The sequence below is a fragment of the Ursus arctos genome, unplaced genomic scaffold (assembly GCF_023065955.2).
Source record: "Ursus arctos isolate Adak ecotype North America unplaced genomic scaffold, UrsArc2.0 scaffold_7, whole genome shotgun sequence".
In the NCBI taxonomy this organism is placed as follows: Eukaryota; Metazoa; Chordata; class Mammalia; order Carnivora; family Ursidae; genus Ursus; species Ursus arctos.
Window position 1 is genome coordinate 80,219,395 of NW_026623089.1, and position 16,432 is coordinate 80,235,826.

A 16,432-nucleotide genomic window follows, 5' to 3' on the forward strand; every position below is an offset into this window, starting at 1 on the left:
TATGGCATATCAAGGGCATCCCAGGCCAACGATTATCTGTCACATTTTGCATAGTGTACACGCAGTGGGCACTCACTGTTGATTCCTAATGTAATGTACAAATTCAGAAAAGTCCCATTTTATAACCTAAGAAATTTCTTGACTTCCTTTTTAATGTATATGCTTATTATAATTAAGTAAATGAGCATTTATGAAAATAGAATTTTTGAAAATTAGAAGGCAGCAAGTTGCTTCTCTCTTATGTAATTGTAATAAGAAAATAGGGGGAAAGAGCATTATTGAAAATGAGGCTAGGCATACTCAAGTAAATGTGAGTGAATGTGCTAGTTTATTTCATTGTTTTTCCAGTCTAGAATCCTGCAGTTCCCTGTAAATGGTGCTATTAATGATCATTTTAATATGGGTGTACAAGAGAAAAGGCCATGGTCGAAAGAACAATATGTGGTGGGTTTGCTGGGTTTTGTTTCTGCAGTAAGAAACACGAAAGTGGCACTGAATATTCATTTATTCAGTTAGTGTTTGTTGCGAGCCTACTGTGGGCCAGGCAGTATTCTAAGAACTGGAGATTTAGAGATTTAAAAAAAAGAATCTGGGGCACCTGGGTGGCTCAGTCGGCTAACGGTCAACCTTTGGCTCAGGTCATGATCCCGGGGCCCTGGGATAGAGCCCCACGTCGGGCTCCCTGCTCAGCGGGGAGCCTGCTTCTCCCTCTCCCTCTGCTCCTTTCCCTGCTCGCACTCTCTCTCTCTCGCTCACTGTCTCTCTCAAATAAATAAATAAAATCTTAAAAAAAAAAAAAGGATCAAGTTTTTGGTCTCAGAGAGCTCATATTTCAGTGATTATGAGCAGACAATAAATGAAAAGGTAAATACACGTGATGTCAGGTGGTGATAAAAGCTATGAAGAAAAAGACGGGCGATTGAGATGGTGAACAATGGAAGAGCGTGCATGCCATTCCAGATGAGGTGGTCACAGCATGCCTGATCAGGTGACACCGGAGAAAGGCCTAACGTAAGTGAAGAAGCAAGCTGTATAGATTTCTAGAGAGTGTTCCAGACAGATAGAATAGTACAGGCAAAAACTCAGAGGTGGAATGTTCCTGGTACAGAGAGAAAACAGCAGAGTCTCCACATGTAAGGTAAGTTTTGCCTGGCGGGCACGCCTTCCATCTCCATCTTACTGGTCCTTTTAAGTATCTCTCAAGTGAAATTCCTGCAACTAAGAAGTTCCTGGAATCCCTCCAAAAAGATTTGGCTTCTCCACCCTTTGAATCCCAAGAACAACTTGGCTCTGATAACTCTATTTCACAAATCAACATTTCTGTAGATTATAAACACATATCCTGGGGCAAGACTTTGCCACCAACTTTTATAGACCCTTCTGAACCTAGGTGTCCTACAACCATCATGTCCAAGCTGCTCAGGAAGTCAAAGACAGCATCTATGGTTGGTGTGAGCTTTCTAAAATTTCAAAGACCCAGTGAGTGCTCCTTCTTTACAGTTTGGTCTGGTTTGGACTTGGAGAACACAGAAGATGCCCCCCTCAGTCTTCTAAAAGTCATGCCTAATCTCATGCTTCGGTTAGGTATTTCTGTGCTGAAAAAAGGATAAGTAGGTGGGATTTTCATTAGCAGGATGTGAGCCAGCTTTCCACTCTGTAATGGTAATGTTAAACACGGTTTATAGGTAAGAGTCGCCTGATATAACTTCTGTTCATGTTTCTGTTTCTTTGGATTCCTGCAGCCCATGGTCAATCAAATGAAGTCGTCAGGCTGAGTTTCTAGTATCTTTGTTCCTTTTGTCACCACACAAACACACACACACACACACACACACACACACACACACACACAAGAAAGAAAGAAAGAAAGAAAGAAAAGAAAGAAAGAAAGAAAGAAAGAAAGAGAAACCTTTGTTTCTCACACATCTAGAATAGTAGCACATTCCCTAGATTCATCAAGTGTGTTCATCTAGGTCTCAACTCGCAATGTCTATTTTAACTTTTTTTTTGTTTATGTAAGGGGAATACTGGTCAAAGTATGGTAGAGAACTTCTATTCTAGCTAATATATCTCATATAACGTAAATATTATAAGGTATTATAATTTTAATACTATAATAGCTTACATCATAACTTCAGCAATATATGTGACTTTCAAAAAGGGTTCCAAAAATAGGTTGTCCTGTGTTTGAAAGGAAACAGAGCAGGTAGCCACATTAAAAACTAAATTCCAAAACAAAAAACAAAAGACAAACTAAATGCCAGTGAATGGTCATATTTAAAGCATGAAATCTATGGCATATAACAGCAACCCTGACCTCTCATTCATGGGGAACTAACAATACTTTCTCATATCAAGTGGCTCATTTTGAACCTCATTTTAATTTTTCAAGACTTGACCCACTCATTGGACACACAAATGCAGATGTCTGCCATCTAGTGGCAAAAATTGGTATCAGCAGCCAAGTTTTTCTAGAAAACATTTTTTTTTTTTTTTTTAAGAACAATTCCATTTCTGCCCTAAGTTTAAAAGGTAGGGAAAAAGGAAAGCTTAGGAAGGTGACACATCTAACTGGCCATGCTATTCTAATACCCGTATCTCTCTGATCTTGACCCCAAGCTAGGGCAGGCCTCTTTAGAACCCCTTGGGAGGGGTGCCTGGTTGGCTCAGTTGTTAAGCGTCTTCCTTTGGCTCACGGTGTGATCCCTGCATTCCAGGATCGAGTCCCACATTGGGCTCCTCCGCTGGAAGCCTGCTTCTTCCTCTCCCACTCCACCTGCTTGTGTTCCCTCTCTTGCTGGCTGTCTCTCTCTGTTAAATAAATAAATAAAATCTTAAAGGAAAAAAAAAAAGAACCCCTTGGGAATACTATTCTAGATCCTATGGATTTTCACAAAGAAGTTCAATGAAGGCAGCATCTTGCCCTGTTTCTTCATCCCTTTATCTCTAGCACCTAGAGCAGTGCCTGAAACAATTCAGGAACTTAATAAATTCAATGAACTAGTGAATGGCTAGCAGAGGAACCGGAGACAGACCAGACTGTGGGATGCCTACCACAGGAATTTCTAGAATTCTAAAGAACAGTGTGATTGGTAATTTTGTTTAACTCTCTTAAACTGGACATAATACTTTAAATTTGTGAAATACTATTAATTGTAATTATACATGCTTTTTAAAATTTACTTTTATCTAGAAGATCTATATAGAATGACCTTTAATCAATGAGAACTAATCTATGTGTATTTTTATGAATATTCATAACCAAATTATTACGTACATATGCAGGAGTTCTAGACTACTGTCTCACTTTCTTGACATTATGCACTTCATATCAATAATATATGTGATAAACTTGCTCAGAAAGGTAATCCCTAAATATAGCATTATACACACACACACACACACAAATGGTCTATTTATTATAGCTCCATCAAATAACTTAATCAAGAAACAAAGAAAAAAATTGTTGAGGACTGTCTATATTTGAGAAAAGAACTTCTATTTTAATACCACCTACAAACACATATCCATATTAAAAAAAACCCCACAATATATTTAGATACAATGCGGTACATTTGATGGAGTTTCATCTTATTTCTACACCTGAGATCTCAGTCCTTGCTCGATTGTGTTTAAATTCCAGTGGAAAAGAGCGCTCCACCCTTCCTCAAAGCCTGAGAAACACCCTAAATTGAATATGACTCATCTTACCAGAGAGAACAGCCTAAGATAATGTACCCTTGCCAACCGGGCTACTCAGAATCTACTCAGAAAAAAACAGAAAATGTTTCCCTCTCAATCTCTATCTCTTTGTCTCTCTGTTAATCTTCTATTAGTGGGTCTTAAAATTTAGCAAGCAGAAGGTTGTTCAAGGTATTTATTTAAAAGGCAGCCTGACAGAATCTGACCCTACTCGCATTCAGCTGATCTGCTTTCAATCCCCAAGACTGCATTTTGAACAACCACCCCAGATGATGCCGGTGCACTCGATCTGGGGCTCTGTATGCCTTCAGACACATCACTATTTTTTTTTTAATTTTTTTTTACCCATCATCTTTTCCCGGGTATTAATTCTTCTTATTCTTTTTTTTTTTTTTTAGATCCCATTTATTTATTTGAAAGAGAGGGACAGCACTGAGCTGTACAAGCTGGGGGGAGGGAGGGGCAGAGGGAGAAGCAGGCTCCCCGCTGAGCAAGGAGTCCCAGGACCCCGAGATCATGACCTGAGCTGAAGGCAGACGCTTCACTGACAGAGCCACCCAGGTGCCCCGAAACATCACCGTTTCTAAACCTTTCCAGTGGTTACAAGAATCCCTCAGGAGACTGGCCACCTATCATGATCAACCGGGAGTGGCTCCTTCAAAAGTACAATTAGCACAAGCTGGTGAGAGGAGTCGTATTTGCAGGTTGTTACCGGAAAGGACCGTGCCTCCCACAATGTTAGGGTCACCAGTGTAACCATTATATCGACACCGATGACCCTCCAGGCAAGTGAGACTCTGAGTCTGACTCAGGGTAATTCTATTATGTTCTGTATGATAGTCCTCAAGAACAGCTTACTGTTTGTTAATATATAAACTACTTTGTCATTACCAAGACACACTGAAAACCGCTAAACCTCATATTTAATTTTCCTCCCCAAAAGGAGTAGTAAGAGAGAATTCACTCAACAACGAAAACATAATGAGAGTCGATTACGTGCCAAGTACTGTTTTTGGCCCATGGGATCTATCAATGAAAAAAAAACATAACATAAAAAATCTCTGCCCATACAGGGGCAGATTTCGTGAGCTTCTCATTCAAATCTTACACCGTAAAGTCCTGGGTATAGAAAAATAAATAATGGTGGCTCCTGATGAGATGCTGAAAATCTAAAGGAAAAGCCTGTTATTTACATAATTTAGTTCTAGTGCAAACAAGTATAGCAAATATTACAGCAGACGTGGGAACAATATAGTCAAGGGGCACGAGGACTGAAGAGGTGAATTGTCTCTGGGAAGGTGGGCCTGCAGGGTCTGTGGGGCTGCTCACAGTCAGAGCAGGGCTGGCAGCTCAGGAAGCAAGGGGGTCTGGATGAAAACCTGGAGGCAGCAGAAGGGAGGCCCATGCAAGGGCCCTCCAGCAGGCCGACGGGGCCACAGTGCTACAGCAGAGGGAGGCAAGGAGGATGGCACTGACATTTGTGTAGAGAGAAACTGTAAATGAATATGACTTCCTTACAGAATAAGGAAAAGCAAAAGCAGACAGAAAGCAGGAAGATGCTTTCGAGGCCATGGGGACTATACGAGGAGGAGGTGGGAAAGGCCTGCCTTAAGGAAAGGCAGAGGGACGGGGAAGGAAGGAATGGATGGGACTGTTCACGACAATCCATCAGGATGAAGAGACTGTGCAAGAACAGTGAGGGCATCGAGGAAATACAAATTCAAAAGGTTCGAGTCTGAGATCCCAGGGTGACCGTGATACAATCAATTAGTACAGGAGAAACAGGAGGCGTGGTATATTTTGAGGACAGGTGATGGGTTTCAATGTCCAAATGGAACATTAGAGGTGACCGGGTGACATTCTTTGTGGAAATGTCCAACAGAGTGCCAGAAATGATGTCCCACACTCAAGGGAAGAGAACTGGGTCAACTGTCACTGAAGCCTCAAGTGCAGCTGAGATCTCCAGGGGAAGAAGGCAGACAGAGAGCAGGCAAGATGACTCCTGGGAAGACACGGAGCATGGAAGAACACAGAACCCCAGACGCGGAGTCCGAAGACCCAGGCTTATTAACTCTCTAATGCTGGGTGAATCACTCCACGTCTTGGGACCTTAGTTTCCTCAAATATAAGACATAAGATGTCGAAATGTTCTCCATATAATTTCACTAACTCAGACCACAGGAGTCTCATTATCTCCAAGTGTTAGCCACTTTCTGCCTGCCATTGCACTTCCAGGTTTTGCTTCACGAGACATAACCAGCTTCATTGACAACTAGAGTTTCCCCAAACAGACTCCGCCCCTCCCCCTACCCAGGCAAAAGATCTTTGAGAATTCTACCACAAAACTGATTGTTCAAAAAGTAAGAAATAGAGTAGCAGTAGCAAATATTTATCTTCATTAAGAGTTGTCTCTCCAAAATTCTTAGAGGAATTTTGATTTTGACTTCTGCAAGAATTTTCTTCTCAACAAATGCCTTATACTGGGCATTCACTTACTGACATTCTGAGACACAGTACATATGACATTTTGTTTTTTCTTGGCGCGTCTCCCTAAATTACAGCTTTGTTAAACATACAAAATTATTCTGTTAGATCTTTGTTAAAGATTCTCTGGTTCTTTTTACTCTAAGCTTAGATTCATTCATGAAACAAAAACTAATATACGTATATACATGTATGTTAGATAAATACATATTGTCCATATTCAGAATTCAAAATGAATCATCTGCTCTTCACAGATCTAAAGTATGTGAAAGGTTAAATTTCAATATAAAATTCAGCTATCCGAAAGGACATGTCATCTAACATGATGATTGTAATCTGGTCCCAAACACGTCCACCGGCCAACGTTCGCCTGAAGGTACGAGGGTAGCTTGTGCCTACTGGGGCAGTATCGTGTCTTACTCTTACAAACCCGAAGTGTCTAATCCTGGGGGCAGAGAAAGTGCTGAGTATAAGCATGTTTAACCGATCAGAATTTCAAAGCAAATGTATTTCTATACTGCTGGGCCATTTTAAGGGGATTGACGTTTATGCAATGAAATCAGTAGATCTTTTGGAATAAGTTGCAGATTTTAAAAAATAGGGAGGTAGATTTACATGTAAAGCCAGGTCACAAGCATCTATTATTATCTCAGCATTGTATAAGGTAGATGTGAAGATGTATATAGAAAAATATGAGAGGACTGGAGTGCCTGGCTGGCTGAGTCAGGAGAGCATGTGACTCTTGATCTCGGGGTCATGAGTTCAAGCCCCACACTGGGTGCAGACCTTACTTTAAAAAAGTATCAGAGGTTCATGCATCAAATTGTTAACCGTAGTTTTCTTATGAGGCACTGGGTAATGATAGACTTTTACTTTTGACATCATATATATTGTTAATGTTTGATTTTCAGTATAATCTCTATTACTTTCATAATGAGAAAGCAGCCAATACACTATATTTACATATTTTATATGTTGACGAGTATACTGAGCTGAGCATTTACAGGAAGACTCCATATAGGGTCCTTTAGGGTAATTGAGGACAAATGAGACATGGTATCTTCAAGGACTTCCCACTCCAGTATTTGATATAATTTACACATACACATGAGTAAATGTGACCAGTGATGAAACTGAGAATCTGATAAAGTACTAAAAGATGAATTCCTAGTAAGAAATGTCAGTTCAAGAAGTCCTTGACAAATTGCTAAAATCTGGGCCCATGGGGACGTGGAAGAAAGGGCATTCTACGAAGCAATAAAACACATGAAAGTCATAAAAATGGCAGGGCATATACAGAACAGCAAGTGGTAAGGGTAAAGTGAAAGGCGACCTTGAGACTTGGAATTGAATTTAAAATGTAAATCCAAGCTACCGACCAAGTCAAATGCTAGTTGAATGCTGATGTAATAGATTTAATTGTCATTCAGTAATAATAGAAGGGGACGTCAAAGAAGTTTTCTGAGGACAGGAGAAAAAAATGATCAGATTGGGTCTTCAAGAAAAGCGATCTGTATCAAATGGCTTAGAAGAAGAGGCATGGTCAGTGAAATCATCTGGGAACTCAGAGTCCAAACGAGAAAGGGGTACAGAAGGCAGGACTTCCATCAGCATCCCCATCACCCGGGCTTTTTAGCAATGCAGGGTCTCAGGTCCCGGCCCAGACCTCCTGATTCAAAGTCTGCCTTTTACCAAGACCTCTATGTGGTCTGAATGCACAGTAAAGTTGGAAAGGCAATAAATCAAGGTGCTGGTAATAGGAAAGAAAAGAAGCCAAGAGGTTTGAGCTATTACTTGGTTGAATTATTACAATTTGGCATCTGACTAAATGTGGGAGGCAATGGAAGAGAATAAATCAAGATTACTCAGAAATGTTGAGCTGTAGGATGGTCATGCTATTCATAGAAATAGGAAACCCCAGGAGAGCAGCATGAGGAGGAAACAGATGAAGGCTGCGGGGTCCAGCCAGCTCATGGAAATGCTGCTTCCAGAAGCCGACCCGGGCCTGGAGACCATGAAATGGGTGTGATCCACACTGAGGCCACTGGAAGCCATAAAAATAAATGCAGTTACAAAAGGAGGAGGGGGTGAGAAAGGCATGGGGGTCAACCAAGGAGACATTCTTAGCCTTGAGCTGCGGAGGAGATGGGATGGGGAAGCTGGGAGGAGGCAGAAGAGCCACGGGGGAGGAGAGCCAGAGAAGCATGATGCTTTGAAAATAAAGGGAGGGGAAAGGTGCTGCTAAGAGATTAAAGGGGACACCTGAGGAATGACCAGTTGTTTTGTGACTAAGCGGTCACAGGTGACTTGGCAGAGTGGTTTTGTGAACCTGGCGAGGATGAAAGCCAGAGAGCCAAAGGTGAGGGTCAGAGGGTAGTGAAATTGGGTGTGCACGCATGTGTGTGTGTGGGTGGGGGGTGGATCTTAAGCAATGAGTGCAAATGATAAGATTAAGAATAAACATAAAAAATTTCAAAGGGGCATAAAAGACCAGGTTTCATTAACTTTAAGCTGTTGAACTTTAAGGATTTTCTTCTGGAAGAGAGATCAGAAGTATTTTCTTCATAATGCTCAGAAATATTAGGAGGGCAAACAAGCACAGTAAGAATTAGATTTTTGGCTCAATCTAAGGAGGATCTTCTCACTGCTCTCTGAAAAGGGAATAGGCCTCCTTGCAAGCATTAATTTCTCAAAGCCTACAGACCACACAATTCAACAGGAATCACAAAGTAGAATGTTGCTCATCAGTGACATCTGTAGCTGGCTGAACGGTGGCCTCTCAAAGCATATGTCCACATCCTAATCCCCGAAACCTGTAAATATTACCTTATATGGTAAAAGATGTGACAGTTAAGGCTTTTGGAAGGAATAGCCTATCTTGGATTTCTGGGTGGGTCCTCAAGGCAATCACATGTATCCTTATAAGATGGGCACACAGAGAAGGAGACACACAGAAAAAGAGGAGGCAACGTGACCACAGAGGCAGAGACTGGAGGCAAGCACAAGTCAAGGAATGTAGACAGCCATCGGAAGCTGTGGGTGACAAGGAAGGATTTCCCCCAAGAGTCTCTGGAGTAATTGTGCACCTGCCCACACCTTGACTTCAGACTTCTGGTCTCCAGAATTATGATAGAATACATTTCTTTTGTTTTAAGCCATGGGAAATCAAAACAGCGCTTGACCTCACCTTACAAGTCTTAGATTTTTGGAGCTGCTCTCAACTCATGCAGATCATGGAAGGCACAGCTCTGGTGCACTCTCTTGTGAATCCAAAAAAGGATATCTGTGGTGCCTGGCACATTAGGAAACACTGAACACTGTCAGGGAGAGTTATTACAGAAATGTACACTCATGTGTGTAAGCGAAAAGGAGAGATGGGTACACAGACACAGAGAGACAGTAGATAAATACCTGATAGATAGATAGATAGATAGATAGATAGATAGATAGACAGACAGACAGGAATATGGATAGATAGACTCATTCTACTTAGGCAAGTAAATTAAAATTTGTCATACTCTCGTGAAGTTGCCTTCATAAATACTACCTGGGTTATCCTTGACTGTCATATTTACTCTTAAAGATAGTACAACCAGAATCTGGAGGAAGGACATATGGCTTGTAGTTGCTTAAATTTTCAGTTCCTCACAATTAAATGAATTAAAGGGTTTAAAATAATTTATACAAGAAAAGCAGAAGGATAGCTGTACTGAAGGAAAGTTGAAAAAGGTTGGCTGGGGATTTGGGGGTAAGGAAGCAAGAAAGGAGGACCCTATATGAAGGACTACTGTGGCAACTCCAGTTTTCCCAAATGTCTCCCCACCCACAAGGTAGAAGGATTTAGCAGATGAACACCTCACAACCATAAATGCATGGTCTTCTGCAGTAGACATCTGGTAGCCCCATCGTCTCTGAAACAGGCTGGTAATATTTTACTTTGGCTTAATCTCACCTGAATTTTATCTGCACAGCAGGAGTTGGAGGATATCCTGCCTGACCCAGGATGTCTACACGAGCACTACTTCCTGCAGCAGAGGTGACTGAAGGTAGACTATGTCATGGCTCGGCTGGTGTGCCAGATTTCAAGGGAACACTGGGGACAGGAAATAAGCTAGGGCTAGGCTAGAACAAATGACCTAATGAAGAATTAATTCTGTAGTGGATAGTCAGCAACTCGAATTACAGTGGCCAGGAGGAGTGTGGAGAACTGAGATTTGATCCTGCCAACAATGACACACAAGGAGATTTTATTTGTCAAGTGGAACTTGGCAACACAGGTCAGGCAGAAATGATACACTGTCAGGAGGGTGGCTGTGCCTTAGGCCCAGGGGGTTTGTCCACGTTGGGGGTGCATCCGAGACTGAGAAGAGAAAGAATGCAGTCTCGCTCCTGGAGAGAAGTTCTTGGCAAGGGTGAGGCTCACTGCCAAGGTCATCGCTAAAGTCCTTCCAGGCAAGACTTCAGTACTAAAAATGCAAACATAAGAGAAGTCTAGCCAAGGAGATGGCAAATATGACAAGAGTTAAGAGAAACTGAGGACGGCTGGGCATGGCAAACACTAGAGCTCACTAGGGTTAGGGCAGGTGAACCGACCTCACGCTCCATTCTGTGGGGTTCACTGGTGGAAGAATCCAGAAGCCCAGCCTCCAAGTCTCACTCAGCGCAGGGCTGGGGAAGGCTAGAGCTTAAAGCCCCCATGGATCTGCCAGCTACTGCTTGTCCAACCGTATTCACCCTTTTTTTCCCATCGTTTTTTCTCCTCCGAGTGTTCATACTCTAGCTGGCTTCAGGATGAGCTGGCTCCATCACTGAGAAGAAGATGGCAGTAGCTCAAACATTCCTTCTGTTGGCTTGCTGTCACCGCCAGTGGATCCCAGGACGGTGTCAATGTGGGGAGCTGCAGCCTCGGCAGAGAAAAATCTAAGAGGGTGCATGCCAGCCAGAGTACTTGGTCTTCAGGAGTGGAAGAGCAGGAAGTTTCAACAGGTGGGACAGCAGAACTCCCAGTCCGCAGGAGAGAGCCTGCCAGAGGCTGGGGAGTCTACAAGCCGCCAAAACGTGTGGACAAAAAGGAACACAAGGCAGCCAACGACGGAGCGAGAGGGACACCTCCTCTCTGGCTCTCCGTGCTCCACGTCAAATCATATTAAGGGTCTAAACCGTGCGCCACAAGTAATAGTGTTTGGAGATTGTTCAAAAACCACTTTCACACGCGTCAGGCTTTGGACCCTCAAAGCACTCTGCAACTACTATCCCCTCCACTTGCACGCCCGGGAAGAAATGCTGGGGGAGGAAACACAATTTTCTTGTAAGGCCCATTGTGATGTAATATTTTCAATAGTTTCACTGCAACAAAACTGTCTTTACTTCCTTGTTTGAAGGCAATGCTAATGCACATCTACACTGCCCAGGATACGCACCTTCTAGGGAATGGGGAAGTCTGAGGGAGCCCTCCAGATGCAAATGCAGGGATACAACTGAATGGGGGTGCCTTTGGCACCTGTACAGACTTTCTGTGGAGTGCTGGTGGAGGGAGATGGGCCAAGACTACAGATTTAGGATTCAGAGACACTACTTTTAATTTGATCTGAAAAAGGACCACTTCCTTAATAGAAAAGGTAGAGTCCATCAGACATGAGAAATTAACTTCCAATTTGACAGGCTTTGCCTCTTGCCAAAATTCATTAGATGATCTCTTCAGCTTTCTCCCCTAAAATCAAAACTTTCCACTGAGGCTGCAATTCTATCCCAAAGTTCTGTTAAGACTGATAACTAGGATCGGGATTCCACTGGACTAAATGAGATTGATAGGTAAAAAGTCCTGGGGACCGTTTCACTGCCGTCACACCTTGGGAAGCACCACATTCAAGGATTAAGCATAAGGCACAATTTATTATGCTGATTAATTTTTTTAAATAACCATGGTAGAGGCATTGATTATTTTTTTTATTGGAGTCATATGTCTCTTTTATATTCTCCTATAAGAAAAACATATTTTAAATTCACAAACATATTGTATAAAATTAAACATTTCCAGTGACTTACTGAATACCCCAGAACCACAAGGCAAGGATAATGCTATGGGTCACAATATATTATGACATAAAATTAGGTTCCACAAGTGAAACACAGATGCAACTCTCTACATACCCATCAGGGACTCTATCTCCATATGAGTCACAAGTCATTCATCTCATAGCTGAAGTGCCACTACACCACAGCTGTTCTCAATATAAACTTCCCTGCATTGCAAAGAAGACCCAGTTTCTTAATAGTTACACTGACAATGTCCAGGCCATTTCGGAGTAGGCAAGTAATTCTTCCAACGTTAACAACTTTGTTAGGCAAGAACAGTATGTTGGCTTGGGAAATGATAGGGGAAATTTTAGGTAAAAATAGGAACAAAATTATTACTTTATAATTTGCAAATACACAAGGGAACTTTGCTTTTAATTACATCATTTCATTTTCTTTCTCTTAAATTTATTGGTGTGGATTCAAGAAATTCTAGTTTTATGAATTTTATGTTTTCCCCCTCCAGGCTCATTTTCAACAGGTTGCCTGTAATTAAAAGCTAAAATACCATTAAAAGGAAGTTCACACTTTTACACACCATAGCTTAAAGAGCACGTTTTCTTTAAGAAAGTAAATTATTTGTCTTTATAAGGAAAAGAAAATGGGTCCGTCCTCAAGAACTCAGCATGCCTAAGTTCTCTTCGAAATAAATAATACTTTTGAAGTGATCTTTTCCCTTTTTTCCCCAAAAAGAAAAAATAAGGTAATGTGCATTCTTATATTTCTCTAAACTTGGTTTCCTAAATAAGTTTAAATGTAGATTTAATGCAGAATTACTCTTATAGCACTCTCAGTCTTTCTCTATATATTGACCAATTCCACACACATTTTCCCTTGTCCCAAATTACACTTTTCTCTTACAATAATTTTCCATGCAAAAGATATACATTGTCAAACATTTTTTCAGAACTTTTTTATCTCATTTAATTTTTTAAATATCAAGTGTATTTGAATAAATATTTGCTGTTATTTAAATAAACGGCATTTCAGTATGACTATTTTCATGTTAAACTCAATCTTATAGCACCTCCCCAGCTTATAGAAACAATCTAAATCAGACCTGCAACATAATTAATTTTAAGTTAGTAATTTAAGATAAAGTTATATTTCCATATGGAAACCATTTAAAAATAACATGCTTTCTAACTCAACCATAGCTAATTATACATTAAGCTAATTGAGACAAACCATGTAAACAAAATCTCAAGATAGGCTATTCAGTGATAGGAGTGTATGATCTAAAGCATAATTCTGTGTCATGTTGAACGCACACTGGAGAGGCAGGCATGTTCTATGTATCCTTCGCAATACCAGCTCCCATAACAAGAGGGTGCACCCAGCGCCATATCTATCCCACCACATTTGGAACAGACAGACTTCAATTTTTAAAATTAATATGTGACTATATGCACATATTTGTTCTAAGTTCAGCTCTTCCCCTTCTTAAGTATATATTCTTAGGCAGGGTCTCTTTCGTAAGTAAATACAGGAGCATTGTTTTAAACACAGGAAATAGTGATGAATGTTTCATGCAATTTAATGATCTCACAATATGAAATTATTTGGGGCTACATAGTCAACAAATACACTTTTTAAAAAAAGATTATGTTTCACATAGTAACCCGGAAAGACCCAAAATGGGGGATTAGGCTATCTGTTTTGTTGTAACTCAGAGGCCAAGAGAGAAATGAAAAGATTTGTGCAAGGCATACAGTGACATAACCAGTGTCCTTAACAACATAAACGCTGGGATAAATACATTTACCTCCTAAGAAGAGCCGACCTTTTTACATCGCAACACAGCCCGAGGAAAGCATATCCTTACAGCCATGAGACAGGTTCAAACAACACTTGCAGACCAATGAATGTTTGCATTCTTGTATCTGTCCATATGGATGCAATTCCCAAACCCTTGCTTCCTCTACCACTTCCAACCTGTGTGCTAGGAGAGTTGCACACACGCACACGCACACCGAACAGGATCACAATTCCAACACGCACAACGCGAAGAAGACAAGTGAATCTTGCTGCTCGAGTCAACTGCCCCCCCCCCCATCGTTTAAAAACACGCAGAAATTAACCCAGCTGTAAGGAGGCTGTTCTGGGGGAGGATTCCAGAGAGGAGATCCGGTGCAGTCCAAGGGCCGCCGCTCCGCGAGTGTAGACTCTCTTTGGATCAGTAAAGATGCGCACCCGGGCTACCCACCTTCGCCCAGGTGTTACACTAAGTGTCAAATCTGCCTCTTCGCCCCCTGAAATGCAATCCGAACAAGCCACCCCGTTTCGAGGTTGGCGGGTGCCTGCCTCGGTAGGAAATCATACGAGGGAAGCCACACACGCACAGCACACACGCGCGCGCATACGAGCACACACCAAGCCGAGTAGTTCCTCTGGTCCGGACACTTCGTGCCTCAGATCCGGCATTCCGGAGACATAGAATTCAAGCGGAGGAGAGCCGGGTGGGGCGTCCCCCGCTCTCTCCGAGCCACCGTTCTTGTTATACAGTCATTTTCCCGGCACTTGCTGCGACCCCGCATTCCCCACCCTCGGTCCCAAGCTCCAACTCCGCACACGGTCACGCTCTCTCTAGGTTCAAGTTGCCACCACCACCACCCAAAATCGACAGACCAGCTCTCTCTACCCTCCCCAGTACCCTCTTTGCATTCCCCAAAGCAAAGACATTTCCTACCCGGGCCGAAAACTTTTTCCTCCCTTCGCAACGCGATCAGGCAAGAAACCAGGTCAGCCGCTACCGCCACCCGCTTTGCCCAGCGCCCGGCTGGCGAGCACCTTCTTTACCTGGCCGCTGCGCTCCAGGTGACCGTCCCACGGCGGTCGCCCGCGCCTCCCCGACACGCGGGGGGCGCCCGGTCCGCGGTCCCTTAGTCGCCTCCTGCTCGGCGCTCAGGGAGCGAGTGTCCTAGGACCACACGCCCATGCCCGGAGCCGCCCTTCGGTTCATCGCGCGTCTTTGCACAAGCAAGGCTGCCGCCGGCGAACTCACAAGGAGCGTGGGGATCCGGATGGCACCGACTTGCCCCGCGGTGTGCGCTCCCGGGTCCGAGAGCGCTCCGCCCGCGGGCAGCTGCGGCCGCGTCACATGCCGCCTCCAGGCAGCGGCCCGGCACCTGCCCAAGCGGCAGCGCTCTTGGCTCGGCACCGCCGCCCCCGCGCCTCGGGCTCCCTGCACGCTCCGGCCCTCACTGTTCACGTCTTTTCTCTATCTCTCTCTTTCTCCCTCCTTACTTTTTCCCCTTTCTTCTTTCCTTCTCCTCCTTTATCCTGTATTCTCTTTTTCCAAAAGCAGACACAAGGCGCTCCAAGTGGGAGGAGGGTCTTTCCCTCCTCACGAACTCTTCCTCTGCCTGGTGGTGGCGGTCGTGGCTACTGCTAGCCGCTCCTCCTCCTCTTCCTCCCGCGCTCCTCCTACTCCTCCCAGGACTGCGAGCACGGGTGTAATGCACAAGCTGCCTGCTGGAGACCCAAACCTGCCCGGCTTCTGAGCATGCCCAGTTGCCTTGCTGGCGCCGCGCTAGGCTCCCGCGTGCGGGCTCCGCGGGCATTCTGCGCCGGGAGGGGGGCGAAGGAACCCGGCTGGGGGAGAGCCCCGAGGCCTCCCGGCTGGCTCGCTGAAGCCTCACGTGCCCCAGTTTGTGTGCCCCCGGTACTTCAAGGACAGATTTTTGTTGGTCAGTTAGTTTTGCTGTGTTCTCTTCTAAACCGCTTTGCTTGGAGTGCTCAGAAGGATTGAAAGGAAGTGGATTCTTGGGCACAACTTATTGCTGAAAGAACCCCGGCTCAGTTACAATAAACGACACTGTTGAGATCCTTTCCTTAGAGAGCAGCCTTAAGGGTTTTTTTTTTTTTTTTTTCTTTTTGGTGAGAGTCTCTTCATGCAGAACAATGGAATAGAGAGAGGACGACCTGGCTTTTTCTCCTCCAGAAGCTGACAGCTTAGGAGTAAAAGAGAAATATGCATTTAAAAAGACGCACACGCGCGTACGCGCGCGCGCACACACACTTTTTTTGAATCGTAAGATAAAAGATACGATCTTGCTAGCCAGGCTTTTAAATTTTATGTGTAACTCAAGAGGAATGAGAAGCTACAAAGAGAGAAAGAAGGAAAGAAAAAGGGAGAAGAAGGAGGTGGGGAGGGAGGAGTAATGTCTTA

The 16,432-nt window shown here is 43.4% G+C and overlaps 1 protein-coding gene across 2 annotated transcripts in view; it reads right to left on the reverse strand.

Annotated features, from left to right (window-relative positions):
- Positions 1-15,673, reverse strand: part of CHRM3 (cholinergic receptor muscarinic 3) — a 469,290-nt gene extending 453,617 nt beyond the window's left edge. For both annotated transcript variants that reach the window (XM_057308547.1, XM_026504038.4), the window contains exon 1: positions 15,061-15,673. The gene's annotated coding sequence lies outside the window, so the exon portion shown is untranslated. The remainder of the gene's footprint in view (positions 1-15,060) is intronic.
- Between the last annotated feature and the right edge of the window lie 759 nt (positions 15,674-16,432).